General features: G+C 39.3%; 1 protein-coding gene across 2 annotated transcripts in view; it reads left to right on the top strand.

The window, feature by feature from the left end:
• Positions 1 to 4,449: 4,449 nt before the first annotated feature.
• LOC107145102 (myelin associated oligodendrocyte basic protein) overlaps positions 4,450 to 7,918 on the top strand; it is a 46,812-nt gene continuing 43,343 nt past the window's right edge. For both annotated transcript variants that reach the window (XM_048794694.1, XM_048794695.1), the window contains exon 1: positions 4,450 to 4,604. The gene's annotated coding sequence lies outside the window, so the exon portion shown is untranslated. The remainder of the gene's footprint in view (positions 4,605 to 7,918) is intronic.

Here is a 7,918-nt window from a genome sequence, read left to right as displayed (position 1 = left end):
CTCGGGAACACACAGAGGCTTTGTCTGGGTGACTGGCAGCTCAGTTGGTATCACATTCCCCTGTTTATCTTTGAAAGTGGGGAACCATGTAGCTACAAATCTGTAAAGTCAAGGTCAAAATCTTGGATGAGGCAGATTTATACCAAAAGTAAAGATGGAAGGGCAAACGAGGAACCCTTTAGACTTGTTTCTCTCAGATTTGATCGACAGACTCATTATTATATACCTCCCAATCACTCAAAATGGCCTTATAGTTGCTTATTAAACAAAGCACTCCTTTTGCTGTATTTATACAGCACAGCATGGTCGTTGAAAATCTCTGGCTTGTTTTTTATCTTTTTTGATCAGATGAGACTAGGCATTTCAAGGTAGTATGATTGTAGGATATTTTAAAATAAAAAAAAAACCTTTTACAACATATATTTTGATATACAGTTTTTCTAGGTAAATGACCATTGACTAATTGCTGATATGACTTTATGTGTGTCCAGGGGTCCCCTTATCTTACCCGTGTCACACACATCTCCTTCCTTAAGGTAGTTTTCCTCTGTAGATCATTTATTCATTTATACTAATTTTCAATAATCTACCTGACAAAAGGTTTGCCTTTCCCTTATGCAATTGTGATTGTCCCACATTTTAGGGGGAAAACTATGTGCTTTAAAAAGAAGAGACACCAAACAAGAATGAAGTTTTAGAATTAAAAAATATGATTTTTCAAAACAAAGTGTTTCAAAATTCAGTAAGAGGGATATAATGAAGCAAATAGGAAAGTCTGATAAGAGAAAAACAGAGCTGGGAGCTTGGAATGAGTGAGAAGAATAAGAAACAATTCAGATCATCATTTGAGACAGTTAAAATGACAGAGATTTCAGAAAGAAAGAAGAAAGGAGAGGAACAAATCTATAAAAATATACAGAAAAAAATTTCAAAATGGAATGTTATGAATTTCCAAATGAAAATGGTCCCTCAAGTGGGAATGAAAAAACAAAACAAACAAAAACAAACCCCTCACATTGAAGAATAGCTTGGTAAAGTTTCAAAGGACTTCGGGTTAAAATAAGACCCTTAATATGCAGATGCTAATTCACAATAAGATGGTGGGGGGTCAGTAGGGAAGAATAGCCGTTACCTTAGATTAGGTAGAGGGAAGTGATGGGAGGGGAGGGGAGGGGATGTGGGGATAGGAAAGGTAGTAGAATGAAACAGACATTATTGCTGTATGAATATATGTGACTGCATGACCAATATGATTCTGCAACATGTACACTCAGAAAAATGAGAAATTATACCCCATCTATGTATGGTATAACAAAGTGCATAAATGCATTCTACTGTCACGTATAACTAATTAAAACAAATAAAAAATAAAAAAAGACCCTTAACATTTCCAAAGTTTTTGGAAAAAAAAAGTTGTAGGCAAAAAACAAAACAAAAACTAAACTACTCTCACACAAACAAAAACAAACCCACAAAATAAAATAACTCAATATAAAATCCACTAAAAACTTAAAAAAAAATAGACAAATGAGATTCCGAAAGGTCTAGAACTTCTCAAAACAGCAATGGAGAAAAAAAAAATAGAGAAAAGAAATATATTCATAATACTTTTCAACCTAGAATTCCATATCCAAGTAGGCAACAGTGTGAGGATAGAATACAGCAGCTTTCAGATAAGCAGGCACTTGGAAAAATCTTCTTTATATATACCCTTTCTTTCTAAGGAAGCCATTGGAGGGCTTATCTCAGAAGACTGGGCGGGGGCAAGCCACAGATGAGAAGGTTCTAGAGTCCAGAACAAGGTGACTCCATCTTAGCAAAGCAATGGGAGGAAGAACCAGTGCCCCAGGACCAGAGAGCGGGTGGCCTAACACCAGAGAGGAGGACAGAGGATTACAGAAGACCAGAGACGTAAGAGATTAATGCATCCGAATGCCTGAAAATCACTAATCAGTATTTGACAGATCTGCTGGAGTATTTGGAAAAATGAGTGATAAGGAGATTTTAAAACCTAAGCAAATTAAAATAAATAAATGAAAGCAAAACCAGGACAATTATTAACTTCAGGGAAAAGAAAGTCATACAAAGAAAAGGAACAATTATGGTTTATCATAAGACTGTGGGCACGAACATTCACGTTTATAGTAATATAAACACTGACTGATGTAACTTCACTCAGTGGGGGAGGGGAAGGGAAAGGAAGAGGAAGAAGTGAAATGTAAGAAAAATAATCCTCAAAAGGAAGCCAATAGCCTTCAATAAATCAGCATATAAATGGCTGTGTGAATAACGTAGCAATATGGAAATACACAACTAAAAAATAGTTAAATGATGGAGTGGGATGAGGTGGCACCATGAACCGTTAGCCTCTCTCTCTCTCTCTCTCTCTCTCTCTCTCTCTCTCTTTCTTCCACTGAGCTACATCCCTAGACCTTTTTATTTTTAAATTTTTAGACAGGGTCTTGCCAAGTTGCTGAGGCTGGCCTTGAACTTGCCATCCTCTTGCCCAGCCTCCTGAATCACTGGGATTACAGGTGACTATCCTGTGCCAGGTTTCACAAGTGTTTGATGAATATAGAAATTATATCAGCAGCAACATATTTTCTTACAATTGTCCAATTCAGAAGCCTGAGATCAGGGTTTTAGCAGTGTGGGTTCCTTCTGAGGACTGAGGGAGGAATCTGTTCCAAGCCTCTCTCTTTGGTTGTAGATGGCCATCTTCTCCCATCTGTCCATATATGTCCTCCCCACCCCCATGTGTGCAAATTTGTATAAAGACAAGGATCATGGCCTACTTTAATGATTTATTTTAGCTTGACTACCTCTGTGAGGACTCTGTCTTTAAATAAGGTCACCCAGAGAGGTGTTGGGCATTAGGTTTTCAACACAGGAATCTGGAAGGCAAAGGGACACAGTTCAACCTTAACATGTGGGGATTGTCAGTTGCAGCCATAGTTTCTATGAGGAAGTCTTCTGAAATGTTAGCAAGTTATAGCATTAATTTGGGCTGAGTCCACTTGAAGTCCTGGGAGGTCTTAATCCCATGTGGAGCACAAGGCTGCCATTCAACAGGAGTGACACTGACTCAGATGTGGCCTCCTAAGCAGTTTTTCTGGAACTGAGAATGCTGTTGCATGAAGGGCAGACAACAGAATTAAAGAGATAGTGTAATGAGCATTTTGTGGACCCTCCATACTTTGGTTGCATAAATGGTATATCACTCCATTTATTATGGAGTAGATTGAAGATGGGACCACAAAAATTTGCCATTGAGATTTGAGAAGCAGAGGAGTCCTTTAGTAAAGATGGGTTTTTATAATCTAGGATCTTGCGTTTTTAAAAACATCTTGATTTCCAGTAGTTTGGGGATCAGAAAGGAAGACTTTGCAAGTGCCACTCATTCTTGTTTGTAAGTTTCTTTAGGGCCCTGACCATGAGCACTAACATGATGTGGCACTTACTACTACTCACGTGTGGGATGGCCGTTTGAACAAGTGTACGCCTCTTAACTGATTTAATCCTCCTTCTGGTCTGATGAAATTTAATAGAGCACAGAGGGTTATGGGACTTGATAGTGTAGCTCCCACATTTTAAGAAAAGAATAAGAACATATTTAAGATCAGTCAATGCCATCATGTTAATTTACCAAACCATCTACCATAATAGATGGTTTATAGAAGTTTTAATAAATTTTGAGTGCATAAAAGTGACTGTCACAGAATCTTCCAAATTTAATCTCAGTTGTGATTAGACTACATGAGACTTTCGTTAAGTCAAGTGTGCAAAGGTGTGTATGTGAGGGTTAGTCTTGGTGTGTGTGTGTGTGTGTGTAAGTGGGAGGGGAATGTGGATGGGTATTTATCTGCCTAGAGTATGAAAATAGGAGCCCAAAGACAGGAATTTATTGGTGTGATTCCAACACAGTTCATGGCGGAAGGCTATGATTTGGAGTGTATGGGGTGCGGTATGATGTGCTGGGGTGGGGTGGGTTACTGTGCTGGTGTGGCGTGTGGGGAGGAGAGCTTGGTTGTGTGGGGTGAGCTGGTGCGTGGTGTGGATGGACTTAGCTGTGCTTGCACACGGGCTAGAGCTGCTTGGAAGGGGCCTTGGTGATGGGGGAGGTTTCTCATGGGTATTGATTACATGGGACATGGGAGTTTGAGCCTGTGAGTGTGTGTGGCTATAGTGTGGAGATGGGTTGTGGGTGTGTGTGTGTGTGTGTGTGTGCATGTGCGATATAGCTGTAGCTTACTTTAGCTTTTGTTTAGGTTTTCTTTTGCTCTTTGTTTTGGTCATTGTTTTTGTCTTTGTTTGGCCTTTGTTTGTCTTTGTTTCACTCTTTGTTTTAAACTTTCTTTGGCTTTTGTTTGGTTTTTCTTTAGCCTTTTGTTTAAACTTTGTGTGGCCTTTTTGTAGTCTTTGTGTAGCTTTTGTTTTAAAGTGCATCTTGGCCGGAGGACCCATCAAAAACACCTTGTGTAATGAAAAAAACCCAGATATATAATCTCTCCCTATATATTCTGCATGCATTGAGGTAGCCTCAACCCCTCAGGGACCTTGGTACAGAAAAGGAACCTGTGACACACAGCAACTGCTATCTGAAGGTAAGAAAATGTCTCTGGCTTTTGTCTTACTTCCTTTTGTACCTCATCCTCAAGTGGCAAGTGAACGGTCGTCTGGACCATTTTGTTACAGCGGATTGTAATAGCGGTCAAGGTTGGAAGGACAGAAAAGAATGGAGAAAACGAGACTGGAAGAAGGAGCAGCGAGTTGCTTTCTGATGTGGGCAGAGAGCCCTCCTGGAATGTTCATGTTAATGTTTGGGATTTGTCTGAGCCTGGGGAGAGGCTCTGAATCCTAACTCAGGTTTCCTCAGATTCAAAGACCCCTGTTGTTGCAGTGAGATCAATGGTGCTACTGAGTTCTTTTTTTTTTTAATCCCTATTTCTTCTTTGATACTTTGTCATGATTTGAAAATGAGGTTTTCTTTCTTATCTGAGTGCAACTGCTTCCCCCATACAGCTGAATTTATGTGTGTGGGATATTCATGGAGCAACAAAGACCAAATCTTAGCATTGTGCTCCCTGTAGACCAGCAAACTTAAATTGAAAGACATGGATGCCTTGTCACATGCAGAATCTCTTAGAAATCACAGGGAATCTTTCAGTTCTATAGTTGATTAAAAAAAAAAAGCAAAGAAAAGATTATGTGTCAGGGGAATACAGTCATGAACTTGGCTACGGTACTAGGATGAAAATGGAGAAAAGGAGAATTTTTAATGCTCTGTGAATAAAATAGGGAGACAGAAAACAGATTGCAGCCAGATGTGCAGAGATGCTGGTTGGTGATTATTTAGAATGACAGGGGAATTGTTGGTGAGTGGATTTCAAAAATTGCTTCAGAGTTACAGAAAAATTGCAAACAGTATGAAAATTCCAGACTGCACCCAGTTTACCCAAATGTGAACATTGTACCAGATCTGCTTTAACATTCTCTTTCTATAGCAACAAATAATACATTTTATATTTTGCTGAGCCATTTGAGATTAAATTGCAGGCATCATCAAAATCAGAAAAATACTTTGATTTCATCTAGAGATATCTAGACTTCATCAATTGTCTCTGCTGTCAATCCAGTATGATTGACTGACTTCAGTTGTTCTGTCTTTTTGTTGTTCTTTAATCTGGAACTGTACCTGAGATAGCTATTCTCCTTCACTGACAGTGACAGTTTTGAAGTGTGTAGGCCAATTATTTTGTTAAATGTTCTTTCGTATGGTTTTGGTGTGAAGTTTTCCCATAATTGAGGTCACAGTTTTTGAAGGAATATGATTGCGTTTTGACTGTGAATATTCAGATTGAACCATTTCTATCAATTTTTTTTTGGTACTGGGAATTGAACCCAGGAGTGCTTTACCACTGAGCCATATCTCCAGTCCTTTTTATTTTTTAATTTTGAGAAAGGATCTTTCTAAATTGTTAGGGCCTCACTGAATTACTGAGACTGGCCTCAAACTTGCGATCCTCCTACTTCAGACTCCAGAGTTGCTAGAATTATAAATGTGCCCCACAGTGCCCCACTGATCCTAAACATTTTTAATTCAAGGTCTTATTTATCTGAGAGTCGCTCAGATTTTAAATCGTTGGTTATCTAAAATCTTTGTACATGAAATTATAAAAAGTTATAAATCCAGAAATTTTAGAGATAATCCCCAAGCATTTACCCTGAGTGTGTCAGAGCTGACCTTTGATTATAAATGGCAATTGCCATGATACATCCATGAACTTGGTAAGCTTAGATTGGTATTTCATTTAAATTATTTTCATGTGTTGGGTTCATGTCTACTGTACTATGTGTGTTCGTTGCACAAATGTGGCCCTTCCTTCCTAAGCACAGCCAACTGCTGATACTGTTCAAGGAAGAGTTGTCCTGAGGACCCACCCAGCTCGCTGGCATCCTTTAGCAGGTAGGCAGGGAGTCTGCAGTAATGGAGGAGGCATAGCTCTGCCGAGGCTGTGAGAAGGCCCCTGATCAAGTATCTCCTGTGTTCCAGAAACCACATACCAGCAAAGAACTCTCCCTTTGTATCACCAGGAGTCAAAATTCTGAGATCACCAGTCATTCTTAAAATATTCTCTACATAATCTGTGAGGCAGGAAATATTATCCACATTTTACAGATGAGAAAATTGAGATCCAGGGATCAGCCTATGATTGATTATACATGGCTAGCAAATGACAGAGCCCACAACTCAAACTAAGATACTGAATTTTTACGGATGACAGGTATTATTATTATTATTATTTTACTAGTATATTGCACACGTTAAAGTTTCAAAAATTAAAATTAAAAAGGTGGGCTGAAAATAAACTACTTCAAAAATAACTTTATACCCTGATTTGGACATTACATGTAGACCTGATTTCCTTTCAGGCTTCCTTTATTTTTTTTTTAAAGTTATTAAAACGAATTCCTTAGATATGCAAATAAAAGCATTCATTTCTCCCGGCCCCCTCAGGGAAGATCCAGGAGTTAACCAAAATCAGAATGTTGAGGTAGTTGATTACCCTGCTAAGTGAGGACTAGTAAAGTGGAACTTTAATAGGACCCTTCCCTGGATGAGGGAGATCAATGTTTTCTTACCTAACAATGAAATTAAAGGAAAATTTTGGGGGTTCTGCACAGTGTGCTATTTAAGGCTCAGAAGCTTGGCTAGTGGGAAAAGGAAGCATTAACTGTTACGACTGTCTTATCTGGGCCATGGAAGTCACCCTGTGGTTTGGTAAAGTGTCTTACATACTTAAAGGATTATGTTTTCCCAAGATGAATCATCTTGGGGAAAATGAAGGCATGAAGACCCCTTTTCTCTCTTTCGGTCAAAACAATTGGGGTTCAGGACGTGGAAGGCTCAGAAGGCCAGGAGGGAATTGTGGATGGGAGTTAATCTTCTGACAACCTAGAAGTCTGCTGGGCTGGGACCACAGAAGGAGGCTCTGTACCCTGGGCTCCAGCAGTGACTTCTTCCATTGGCACAGAGGCCACTCCTGCATCTGTTGTTTCTGTTACCTTTTAAGCATTAGAGTCAGCTGGGCTCTGGGTGGCTAAGGAAGCATCCTGTTTAAAAACATACTTGAGATTTTGTTATTGATCAGATATGGTGAGGCCAACAGATCAGGAGATGAGTGACATTGGAAAGTTTGTTACAGTTCCTGTTTTAGTCAGATTTTTCATTGCTATGACTAAAAGACCTCACCAGAACAATTTTACAGGAGTAAGAGTTTATTTGAGGTTTCACGGTTTCAGAGGTCTCAGTCCATAGACAGCTGGCTCCATTCCTGGGTGAGACAGAACGTCATGGCAGAAGAACGTGGCAGAGAGAAGCAGCTCACAAGATGATCAGAAAGGGGGCTGTCTCTTA

This window comes from Marmota marmota, unplaced genomic scaffold (assembly GCF_001458135.2).
Source record: "Marmota marmota marmota unplaced genomic scaffold, marMar, whole genome shotgun sequence".
Taxonomy (NCBI): domain Eukaryota; kingdom Metazoa; phylum Chordata; class Mammalia; order Rodentia; family Sciuridae; genus Marmota; species Marmota marmota.
Note: the sequence above shows the minus strand (reverse complement) of the source record. Positions and strands in the feature narration are given on the sequence as shown.